Here is a 13203-nt window from a genome sequence, read left to right as displayed (position 1 = left end):
CACCTGGTCTCTTCTTATAAGGACATCAGTCCTGTCAGATTAAAGCCCCATGACCTTGTTTAACCTTTATTCCTTATAGGCACTATCTGCAAATACAATAATGATTGGGGTGAAGACTTCAACATATGAATTTGTGGGGAAAGGGGATACATTTCAGTTCATAACCAGTACCTCTGTGTCAAGGGCTCTTATAAGGCTACAGTCGAGGTGTTTGCAGGGACTGCAGTATCACTGAAGGCCCTGAAGCTCATTCATGTGGTTGTTGGTAGGATTCCATTCCTCATGTTCTGTTGGACTGACGACTGCAGTGCTCACCAGCTGTTGGCTGGAGGCCTCCCTTGCCTTCCTTGCTACATGGTTCTCTCCATAGGGCATCTCCCATGGTAGCAGGCTTCCATCACAGTGAACAAATGAGAAAGCAAGAGAGGGCACACCAGAGAGAAGCCACAGTCTCTTTGTAACCTAACCTCAGAAGGGATATCCCATCACTTTCACTATATACTATTGGTTAAAAGCAAGTCACCAGGTCCAGGCCACACTCAAGGGGAGAGGATTAGATGACAGCATGAATAGTAATACAGCCTATCATAGTTTACCCTTTGGGTCAGTTCCTTTCCTTTCCCATATGCAGAACACACATTTTTAAGGAAAACAACCCCAAAGTTCCATCTCATCAATATTTTTAGCACAGAGCTCATGAGCTAAGAATGATTCACAAGGGTCTCTCTATAGATACAGGTATAGCACCCTTTGATCTAAATACCTTTGAACTAAAAAGGTAAGTTATCTGGTCCTTGCCTCTGTAAATAATATATATCATGGTAGAACAAGGAAAGGATAACTGCAATAGATAGTCCCATTCTTAAAGAAGGATAACATATGAAAGGATTCATAGCAATCCTGAAATGCAGCTACAGAAGACTGGGGCCCAGTGATCATTTTGTCTCCAACAATCACATTCTCTTTTAGACCATGCCAGTGATTCCCTTGACAATGTCAATTTCTCAAAATTATCCCAAATTATGTATTTGATTCTAAGCAGTGCTATGTGCCACAATTATTTAGAGACATGTTTTTTTCTCTCTCTCTCACTGTAGATATTTTGAGCCTATCAGGCTTCCTTAGAAAAAGCCAAACCCTACGTCTTCCTTCCTTGAGATGTTTTTCCAACTCAAAGTATTGGCTGGGTACCACCTTGTTCCATTCAGAGATCCTAACAATGGTGTGACAACCATACTTTTGACTGGTCCTTACCAATAGGCATAGTTTTCAGCATCATTTATTGCTCAAAGGTCTTCTCAGTTTTTTCTTTACTAGTTGAAGATGTGAATCAGTTATTCCTTCCAACTGTGCAAATCCCTGAGTTCTGAGACTGTCTCTGAATTCTTTTATATTCCTGCTTGCAAACCAGCCAAATATTTTCTGAGCTCCTCTATCTCTTCTAGTACTTTGGCAAATGTGGCCTATAGTAATAAACTCATTCTAATAGCATTCATTTTCTACCTCTTTGCATACAGTACAAACTTATTAAGTATATAATATGCCCTTTAATCTATTCCAGGCTATAGTTTTACAACTTTTTCCCACTGCATCACATGGATTGCCATCTTTTCAGGTCTTCCACAACAATTTCATGCTGTCAGACTAGAATGCCACATAATATAGAATGTGTTGCTGTTGTTACGGCAACATCCTACTCCTGGAACCAATTTCTGTATCTACCAAACATTCAAGGAAGAAATTACAGTTACACAAAATCTTCCGGAGAACAGAAAAAGTGGGAATGATTCCCAAGTTCTTTTATGAAGTTGGTATAACCTTTATATAATCTTAACACCAAAACCCAAGGACTTTACAAGAAAGAAGTATTACAAGCATATTACCATAAATATAGATGCATAAATCCTACCAAAAATTAGAACACCAAACTCAGTAGTATATAAAAAAGATCATATATCACCAGCACGTTGGATTTATGTAAATTTTGTTTGACATTACAAAATCAATGTACTTCTCATTATGAACAAAAGAAAAAAAGAGAGAAGATTATATGATAATCTCAGTATATAAAAAAAGTTTTCTTTTTGTTTGTTTGGAAAGGGTCTTGCTCTGTTGCCCAGGCTGGAGTGCAGTAGCTTGATCTTAGCTCATTGCGGCCTTAACCTCCCAGACTCATGCAAGCCTCCCACCTCAGCCTCAGCTGGGACCACAGGCACGTACCACCATGCCTTGGCCTCCCAAAGTGCTGGGATTACAGGTATGAGCCCCCCAGCTGGCCCAAAAAGTGTTTCTGATAAACCTCAATACCCGTTCATGACAAAAAGATCTCAGCAAACCAGGACTAGAAGGGAATTTCCTAATCTGAATAAGGGCAAATACAATAACCTATAGCAGACATGACACTAATGGTAAAATGATAAAACTTTCTTTCTGTTCACTACCACTGTCTTTATTTAACATTATTCTGGAGGGTCTTTCCAATGTGATAAACCCATAAAATAAAATAAAATAAAATGTTTAATCATTTAAAAGGAAAAAATAGGCCAGGCGCGGTGGCTCACGCCTGTAATCCCAGCACTTTGGGAGGCCAAGGCAGTGGATCACTTGAGGCCAGGAGTTTGAGACCAGCCTGGCCAACATAGCAAAACACCGTCTCTACTAAAAATACAAAAAGTAGCTGGGCGTGGTGGTGCATGCCTGTAGTCCAGCTACTCGGGAGGCTGAGGCAGGAGAATTGCTTTAACCTGGGAGGCAGAGGTTGCAGTGAATTGAGATTGCACCACTGCACTCCAGCCTGTGTGATGAGGTGAGACACTGTCTCAAAAAAAAAAAGAGAAAGGAAAAAATTAAATTGTCGTTATGTATTACAAACATAATTATTCATAATTATATGTAGAAAATATTAAAGAATCTACAGATAAATTCACAAGCTTGGCAAGGTTGCTGCACACTAGGCTTACATACAGAAATCAATTGTTTTTCTGTATGCTAACAACATTTAATAAGCAACAACATATCATTTATAACAGCATTTAAAAATCCAATATAGGCAGAGGCAGGAGGATTGCTTGAGTCTGAGTGTTTGAGACTAGCCTGTGCAACATAGCAAGACCATGTGTCTACACAATTTTTTAAAGAAAATTAGCCAGGAATGGTGGTGCATGCCTGTAGTCCCACCTACTCTGGAGGCTAAGATGGGAGGATCGCTTGAGTCCTGGGAGGTTGAAGTTTTACTGAGCTGTTATCTTATCCCTGCACTCCAGCCTGGGCAACTGAATGAGACCCTGTCTCCAAAACAAAAACAAAAACAAAATCCAATATAAATCAAGGTGGGACAAGTATTCCACATAGAATACTAAAAATTTTATCCAGACAAAATTTTTCAAGACCTAAAGAAGAGTATACATCAGTGAAGATATTGATTCTTCTAAATTAATCTATTACTCAATACAGTCTCATGAAAACCCAGCAAGTATGGGGGGTGTGTGTGTGACAAACTGATTATAAAATGTGTATGAAAATGCAAAGGGTCAAGACTAGCAAAGACAACTTTAAAAAGAACAAAGTGGTTGGACTTACTCTACTTGATATCAGGACTTATTATAAAGCTAGTGTAAATAACAGCATGAGATATTGGCGCAAGAATAAACAAATAAACCAATGGAACAGAGCAATTATTCCAGAAACAGACCCACATACATATGGACACTTGACCTATGACAAGGATGGCACTGCAGAGCAGTGGGATAGGATGGCTCCAGTCAGTAACACACGTGATAGAACAACTGCCCAGGTGGACCCAGCTCACCCTCAGAACTATGAGAAATAATAAATGATTATTGTTTGAAACCACTAAATTTTGGGATGGTTTGATATCCAGCAATAACAAAAAAAATTGGTACCTGGCAGTAGAGTATTGCTATAATATAACTTAAAACATATGATACTGGCGTTGGGACTGGGAAGCAAGTGAAAATTAAAAGGGTGTGAAGGAGATGGTGTAGTGGAGTGTAGAGAAAGGCTAGTCAGAAGATGACTGGCATTATGTAGCAGTGGAAAGTTTAGTAACACTGTTACCTGCACTAATGTGGAGGATAGAAAATGTGTCAATGAATTTATAGACCTGGCTAAAGAAATTCTGAGCAGGATGTGGAAAGTGCTGATTGGCTCCTTTAGCTGTCCAAGGTGAGAGATATGAATTAACCTAAAAAATCTGTTTAGTCTTGGGGCAAATTTTAATGATAAAGAACATCTAGGCCGGGTCCGGTGGCTCATGCCTATAATCCTAGCACTTTGGGAGGCTCAGACAGGCAAATTGCTTGAGCTCAGGAGTTTGAGACAAGCTTGGGCAACATGGCAAAACCCTGTCTCTAAAAAAAAATACAACCATTAGTAGGGTAAAAGAAAGCAAAAATTACCCCTGGGACAGCAAGACCAACCCTTCTTCTCTCTCTTCCTCCTCAGCCTACTCAACATGAAGATGATGGGGATGAAGACCTTTGTGATGATCCACTTCCACTTAATGAACAGTGAATATATTCTCTCTTCCTTATGACTTTCTTAATAACATTTTCTTTTCTCTAGTTTACTTCATTGAGAGAATACAGTATATAATATGCATAACATACATTATACGTTAATCGGCTGCGTTATCAGTAAGGCTTCCAGTCAACAGTAGGATATTACTAGTTAAGTTTTGGGGGAGTCAAAAGTTACGCATGGCCAGGTGCAGTGGCTCACGACTGTAATCCCAGCACTTTGGGAGGCTGAGGTGGGCAGATCACCTGAGGTTAGGAGTTTGAGACCAGCCTGGCCAACATGGCAAAACCCCATCTCTACTAAAAATATAAAAATTAGCTGGGCGTGGTGGTGGGCACCTGTAATCCTAGCTACTCGAGAGGCCAAGACAGGAGAATCGCTTGAACCCACGAGGTGGAGGTGGCAGTGAATTGAGATTTCACCACTGCACTCTAGCCTGGGGGACAGAGCGTGGCTCCATCTCAAAAAAAAAAAAAAAAAAAAGCGTGAATTTTCAGCTGCACAGGGGATATGTGCCTCTAACTCCCACATTGGTCAAGAGTCAACTATAGCCGGGCGCGGTGGCTCACGCCTGTAATCCCAGCACTTTGGGAGGCCGAGGCGGGCGGATCACAAGGTCAGGAGATCGAGACCACGGTGAAACCCCGTCTCTACTAAAAATACAAAAAATTAGCCGGGCGCGGTTGTGGGCGCCTGTAGTCCCAGCTACTCGGGAGGCTGAGGCAGGAGAATGGCGTGAACCCGGGAGGCGGAGCTTGCAGTGAGCCGAGATCGCGCCACTGCACTCCAGCCTGGGCGACAGAGCGAGACTCCGTCTCAAAAAAAAAAAAAAAAAAAAGAGTCAACTATAAAAGAGTTTTAAAGAATCTTAAAGTCTTTGTCCCATAGCACCCCAATCCATAGCCCAAAGCAGAAAAGGACCTATCTCAAAGAGACTTGTGGATATAGCTTTTGTCTAATAGAATAAATTACAATTACATATATACAAAGCCCACAGAATTGTCAAGAGGCTTGCTCTCATGAAAGCATGGCCAGCTTGAAATAAGAAGGATCAGGAAATTTTGAAATAAAAAGTCTAAGCCACCATTTTAAGCCACCATTTTAAGCTGGGTGTCTAGGGAAACACATAACGTGTCTTTTGAGCTCACAGATCTCCAGATTGAGAGGAGTGATGAACAAGGAGCCTCATTTGCAACTGGACCTGATGGAGATCACAAGAGACTGGGCTTCAAGCTTCATACCATAATTGGAAGACACTATGGTGGTTTCTTGGTGTGAAATAAATATATTTTGTGTGCTGCAAGTAAGAATTGTGGCCAGAAGGAGGAACATGGTATATTGTCTGTGCCCATGGCCAGGAACAATTGCTCCCATCCCTGTACCCACATACCAGTTCTCTATCAAAAGGTGGAGTCTATTCTTCTCCCTCTCCTTGAATCAATCTGCACTAGCACTGGCTTCTTTTAACCAATGGATATTGTGGAAGTGATGATGTGTGACTTCTGGGCATGGACCTTAAGAAGACTTGCAGCTTCTATTTTTGCATTCTTGGAATCCAGCTGCCATGTAAATAAGCCTGGGCTGGGATACTGGATGACAGAAGACAAAATTAGGAACAGTGGATGATGTCAGAGAAGAAGATTTCGGCTCAATCTAAGTGGGAAGAAAATCACTCCACAGCTCTAGCTGTCTCCAGAGATTATGTCCATTACTGGAGTTGGTAAAACTCAAGGTGGACAACCACTTGTCAGTGATTTTCTAGCTGGGATTCAAGCATCACAAACTTCTAAGTTTCTAAGCAACCCTCTGTTGCTATAAATTCCAAGAAGAGAGAGTACAACGTGGCTTGGTGTAGCTGAAGAAACTTTATTGAAGAGTCAAAATAATTCTAGAATAAGACATTTGCAGTGCCTCTGCTCTTATTACATTTCATGAAAAGAAGCACATTTTTTTCAATGAATATATTAGGCAGGCATCATATTAGGAACAATTTTAGAAATGTTACAGATGAGCAGCATGGCAGAGAGAGCACTAGATTTGGATCTCTGCTCTGATTCCCCAAAATTAAGGCTTTACAAGTGATTTACTATTTGGGCCTCAGTTTCCTCATGTGTAAAGCAAGACAGTGATGTGTCTTGGTAAACTATATTATAATGTGTTGTTCAGATAAAAACCTCTTGGCAATGTGGGAAATTAAATACCTCCTTCTGAATCAACACTAAATGAAAACAAATTCTTAGTTTCATAAGATGCCCAGCTGTTGTTACATGAAATCCTTCCAAGAGCCAACATATGGGATTTTTATTTAGCAAGTTCTCAAAATTGTTATTACATTCTGTGTTAAGGGATTACTGAGTTATATAATGAGCTGAACATTACAGAAAGAATAGTCGCTGTCTCTGCTGGTGGGCTTAAATATGTGAGCATAGTATAGTATATTGTGTGTGTGTGTGTACATGCATATATGTACAACTTTGGACAGGATTATTTTCTTTTTCTCTTTCCTTTAGTTTTTTTACAGTTGGGATTTCACTGTATTGTTTAGACTGGAGTGCTTTGGCACAATCATGGCTTACTGCAGCCTCAAATTTCTGCCTCAAGGGATTCTCTGGCCTCAGCCTCCCGGGTAGCTGGGGCTACAGGCATGACCAACTGCTCCTGGCTCAGGATTATTATCATTATTATTTATTTATTTATTTATTTTGAGACAGAGTCTCTCTGTGTTGCCCAGGCTGGAGTACAGTGGTACAATCTCGCCTCACTGTAAGGTCCGCCTTCTGGGTTCAAGCGATTTTCCTGCCTCAGCTTCCTGAGTAGCTGGGATTACAGATGCACACCACCATGCCTGGCTAATTTTTGTATTTTCAGTAGAGATGGGGTTTCACCATGTTGGCCAGGCTGGTCTCCAGCTCCTGGCCTCGAGTGATCCGCCCACCTCGGCCTCCCAAAGTGCTGGGATTACAGGTGTGAGCCACCGTGCACTGCCTGCCTCAGATTATTTTGATTATGTGAAGATACTAATTTTGTTGACTAGCTAGTCAACCCAGGGAGAAATGGCAGGCTGACAATTACTACTTCTTTAATGGAATAATTTCTTTTCTTATTCTAGCATTTTACATTGCTCCAAATAGTAGTGCCATAAGATATTAATAACTATTTCCCCAGAAAACAGGATCTGTGATTAAATGATTGAGATATTAAACTTATTTCTTTTTTGTAGGATGTTTTGGATGTTTTATTTTTATTTTATTTTATTTTTTTTTGAGACGGAGTCTCGCTTTGTCGCCCAGGCTGGAGTGCAGTGGCCGGATCTCAGCTCACTGCAAGCTCCGCCTCCCGGGTTTACGCCATTCTCCTGCCTCAGCCTCCCGAGTAGCTGGGACTACAGGCGCCCACCACCTCGCCCGGCTAGTTTTTTGTATTTTTTAGTAGAGACGGGGTTTCACCATATTAGCCAGGATGGTCTCGATCTCCTGACCTCGTGATCCGCCCGTCTCGGCCTCCCAAAGTGCTGGGATTACAGGCTTGAGCCACCACGCCCGGCGTTTTGGATGTTTTAATATGCTTAATGTTCACACTGAATCTCCAAGAGGGGAAAATAATATCCAGCATTTTCCTTTGTTCATTGTTATATGGAGACTATCATAGTGTGTATTGATTATCTAATGGGGTTATCATACTGTTTATTTAATGCTGCATAACAAATTGTCCCAAAACTCGGTGGCTTAAAATAACAAACACTTATTATCTCACGGTTTCCATGAGTGATGAGTGTAGACATAGTTTAGCTGGGTCCCCCAGCTTAGGGTCTCTCACCATCCAATTGTCAGCTGAGGATGCCACAGCTGGACTGGGGAAGAATTAACTTCCAAGCTCACATAAGTGGTTGTTGGTGGGATACAGTTCCTCCTAAACTGCTGGAATGAGAGACTCAGTTATTCGCTGGTTGTTGGCCAGAGGCTCCCCTCCCATGTGGGCCTCTTTATAGTTTAGCTCACAAAATGGCAGCTCACTTCCACCCAAGTGAGCGAGCAAGAGAGTAAGAGCGGGCAGGCAAGATGGAAGCCAGAGCCCTTGCGTGGCGTAACCTCAGAAGTGACAAGTAACACACCATCACTTTTTGATTCATCAGAACAGGGGTTTAGCAACCACAGTCAGCAGTCCACATCTGGCCCACCACCAGATTTTATAAAGTGTAACTGGGATACAGACAATCTCATTTATTTATGTATTGTCTGTGGTTGCTTTTCTTTAGTAAATTTCACTTATGAGTCTCTTGTTTTCTTATTGTTTCCATATTTATTCAGTATTTTTCTTCATCTACTTACTGGATAACTTTTTTTTTTCTTTTTTAAGACGGAGTCTCGCTCTGTCACCCAGGCTGGAGTGCAGTGGCATATCTTGGCTCACTGCAACCTCCACCTCCCTGGTTCAAGCAATTCCCCTGCCTCAGCCTCCTGAGTAGCTAGGATTACAGGTGCCTGCCACCGTGCCTGGCTAATGTTTTTTGTATTTTTAGTAGAGACAGGGTTTCACCATGTTGGCCAGACTGGTCTCAAACTCCTGACCTCAGGCAGTCTGCCCACTTCAGCTTCCCAAAGTGCTGGGATTACAGATGTGAGCCACCACACCTGGCCTCTGTGGCTGCCTTTTTGGCTACAATGAAATTAAGTAATCGGGAGAAAGACCATATGCCTCAGAAAGCAAAAAATATTTATTATCTGGGCCTTTACTGAAAAAGTTTGTCAACTCCTGCATTATAGGCATCTAGCCCACATCTAAGGGAAGGGGATTCACATAAGGCATAAAGACCAGGAAGCTGAGGTCATTGGGAGCCATTTTAGAAGCTTCCTCCCCATAGTGTCTGCCATAGAATAGGTATTTGGCAAGTATTTGCTGAAAGAATAAATGGATAATTGTTCTATAATTGCAGTTCAAACCATAACTGCTATGGTTTGAATGTGTCACCTCCAAATATCAGGTTTTGAACCTTAATGGCCAATGTAATGACATTAAAAGGGTGGGCCTTTACGAGCTAGGTCATGAGGGCTCCTTCCCTTGTGAGCTGGAATTCAGATCCTTATAAGGCTTCACACAGCGTTCACCTCACTTGCCCTTCCACCTTCTGCCATGTGAGGGCAGACATTCCTCCCCTGCGGAGAATGCAACAACAAGGCATCCTCTTGGAAGCAGAGAGCAGCCCTCACCAGCCAACCAGACCTGACAGCACCTTGACCTTGGATTTAGCAGCCTCCAGAACTGTGAGAAATACATTCCTATTGCTTATAAATTACCCAGTCTCAGGTTTTATTATAGCAGCAGAAACAGAGACATGCATCTGCTAATTTTCCAAATTCAGGGGATAAAAAAGCAAGTTATTAGTAAGAAAAAAACAAATTCCTTCACTATTAGGATTTGACAACTGTGTCACAACTGTGACAATTTATCAAGTCTGTGATCTTACTAGCAATTTCCATCATTATGTTTAACAAGTCATATGGTAAAATAAGCTCAGAATTGAATTAAATATAGATTTGACAGATTATTCTTCCATGACATCAGCAAATTAGAAAAAATGGAAGCATTTTAAGGGACTCATTTGAGGTGAGAATTCATTCTGGGGCAAGAATACTTATTGTGCATTCTGTTTACAATACAGCAGTCACCAGTATCTTCTATATACAAGGGAGGTTCAAAACCTTAGTGTATAAAACCAAACTCTCAACCATTTTTTCATCCTTTTTGTGTGTCTTTTCTACAGAAGTGAAAATACTGTGCCATGAAGTTCTTTCTTGATTTTTTTTTTTTTTTTTTTTTGAGACAAGAGTCTCGCTCTGTCACCCAGGTTGGAGTGCAGTGGCGTGATCTCGGCTCACTGCAAGTTCCGCCTCCCGGGTTCACACCATTCTCCTGCCTCAGCCTCCCAAGTAGATGGGATTACAGGGACCCACCACCACGCCTGGCTAATTTTTTGTATTTTTAGTAGAGACGGGGTTTCACTGTGTTAGCCAGGATGGTCTCGATCTCCTGACCTCATGATCTGCCTGCCTCGGCCTCCAAGGGATCACAGGCGTGAGCCACTGCACCCGGCCTCCTTGATCATTTAAGAATGATCTTTTTCTTCTACAAAGTGGCATGTCTCTACTGGAAAAGTGAATGTTGTGGCTGCCATCTCACAGCCCAGCTTTTGACTTCGAATTGAAACTCCAGTGTGGGTGATGCAAAACTGGAGGCCCCTTTGTTACGTCACTCTGTAAAGCAAGGGCCTAAATGATTCTAAAGTCTGTTGCAAGAAGGGAATACAACAGAAGACCCCAATCTGTGTCTTTCCTCATTTGTAACTGGATCCAACAAACGTGCTAAGTAACAAGATCAAAATGAGGAGGGGGATGTGTAGTAAATATTGTATTTAACATCTTAATTTTTGTTTGAGTGTCTACACTGACTGGCACAGCACTAGAAAATCTCTTCCCCCGTACACTGGCTCATTGAATCCTCAGATTCACACTGGGAGTTAGATTATAGAAGAGAAGAACATGGTAGAGAAAATCATCCAGTCGGCATGCAGTGGCTCACACTTGTAATCCAGGCATTCTGGGAGGCCAAAGTGGGTGGATTGTTTGAGCTCAGGAGTTCCAGATCAGCCTGGCCAATATGGCAAAGCCCCATCTCTACAAAAATTAACCAGGTGTGGTGGCATTCGCCTGTAGTCCTAGCTAGTTGGGAGGCTGGAGTGGGAGGACTGCTTGAACCCAGGAGGCAGAGGTTACAGTGAACCAAGGTCCAAGATTGTGCCACTGCACTCCAGCCTGGGCAATACAGTGAGACCCTGACTCAGGAAAAATAAAAGAAAATCAGAAAATCATCCAAGGTTACACAGGTGGTAATTGGCTATCAAGTTTCAAAATTATACTAGATTTTTGTTCTGAAGTGTAAGTTTAACTTGAATATAAAATGGTATTAAAAGAAAAACTTCAGCTGAATTAAATTTAAAGGTGTTTAATTGAGCAATGAACGATTCGCGAATCAGGCAGCTCCCAGAATCACAGCAGATTCAGAGAGACTCCAGCGGTGCCTTGCGGTCAGAACAAATTTATAGACAAAAAAGTGAAGTGATATACAGAAATCAGAAATGAGGTACAGGAACAGCTGGATTGGCTATAGCTCAGCAGTTGCCTTATTTGAACACAGTTTGAACACTCAGCCGTGTATGAGTGGTTGAAGTATGGCTCCTGGGATTGGCCAAGACTCAGCGATTGTTACAAGCACGTACTCCTAAGTTAGGTTTTCATTCCTGTCTACCTATTAAATTAGGTGGCAATTCATCCACAAGGATTCAAATATAAAAGTACAGAGTCCATCTCAGGCCATATTTAGTTTGCTTTAACAACTGCTACGGATGTATTTGGAAATACATTTCTATGTCGTGGCTGACTATCCTTTACAACAGGTATATTGATGAGGAACTCAGAAATTGACATTGGCACTTCTATGCTTAGTCAAAAGAAGGATGGGGCTTTTTGTGTGACAACCTGTGATATGGTAGAATAATAAAAAATATATATATTGGTCTTCGTCCCTGGTTCCTGACATAGAGCTCCTAAAACTCTTGTCGATATGGATGCTAGGATAATCTTTTGTTCTAATATTTGGTTTTTGACCCCAGTTCCTGACACAGAGCTCCAAAATCCCTTGGAATTTCCTGGGTGATAGGAACATCTTTTGTTCAGATGAAGTGAATCTTGGTGAACCCCTAGATAGCTTTAGGATGAGGGCTGGTTACCAGGGAAACCAACCATGTGATTATGCAGCTGGAACTTTCAGCTCCATCCTGTGACCTCTGGGGAGGAGAAAAGGGCTCAAGTTGAGTGATGACCAAATGGCCAATGATATCATCAATTGTGCCTATGAATGAATCCTCCATTAAAATCAAGATTCAGGGATGTTTGAGATAGCTGAACATATGGAGGGGCTGAGAAGGCATGGAAGTTCCACACCCTTGCCCACATACCTTTCTCTGGGCATCTCTTCCATCTGGCTATTCATCTGTGTCCTTTGTAATATCCTCTATAGTAAATGGGCAAACATAAGTAAGTAAAGTGTTTCCTTGAATTCCGTGAGTCACTCTAGCAAAGTAATCAAACCGGAGGAGGGGCTTGTGGGAACCCAGATTTGTAACTGGTTGGTTAATCATAAACAACATATAGTCACAACCTGGGACTTGTGATTGGCATTTGAAGTGGGGGACAGTCTTTTGGGACTGAGCCCTTAACCTGTGGGATGTGACACTAACTCCAGGTAAACAGTGACAGAGCTGGGTTAAATTATAGGACATAGAGTTGGTGGCCACTGGAGAATTAGTTGTCGGTGGGAAGAAATTCCCACACATTTTGGTGACACGAGGTGAAGGGCAGTATGGAGTGTGTGAGAGTAAAGAGAAAAGAGAGATTTTGTTGTTTTTTTTTTCCCCTCTCAGAAAAATCAAAGCCCAATTAAAAGATGAAACGGCTGAACAATTGCCAGCCCATATAGAGAGCTAAATCCTCACTGGGATCACACATGATGTCAATTAACTGTGTTTCCACAGGTGATTCGTTACACAGGTGGAGAAATGCAAGTTAGTCTGGTCCTTCTCCACTACAGTAGACAGAGCGGCTTAGAAAT

General features: G+C 41.8%; 1 protein-coding gene across 8 annotated transcripts in view; it reads right to left on the bottom strand.

Moving 5' to 3' along the window:
• The window catches only part of ECT2L (epithelial cell transforming 2 like), a 111705-nt gene that overhangs the window by 97185 nt on the left and 1317 nt on the right, over positions 1–13203 (bottom strand). The window lies entirely within an intron of this gene.

The sequence above is a fragment of the Macaca fascicularis genome, chromosome 4, assembly GCF_037993035.2.
Source record: "Macaca fascicularis isolate 582-1 chromosome 4, T2T-MFA8v1.1".
NCBI lineage: Eukaryota > Metazoa > Chordata > Mammalia > Primates > Cercopithecidae > Macaca > Macaca fascicularis.
Note: the sequence above shows the minus strand (reverse complement) of the source record. Positions and strands in the feature narration are given on the sequence as shown.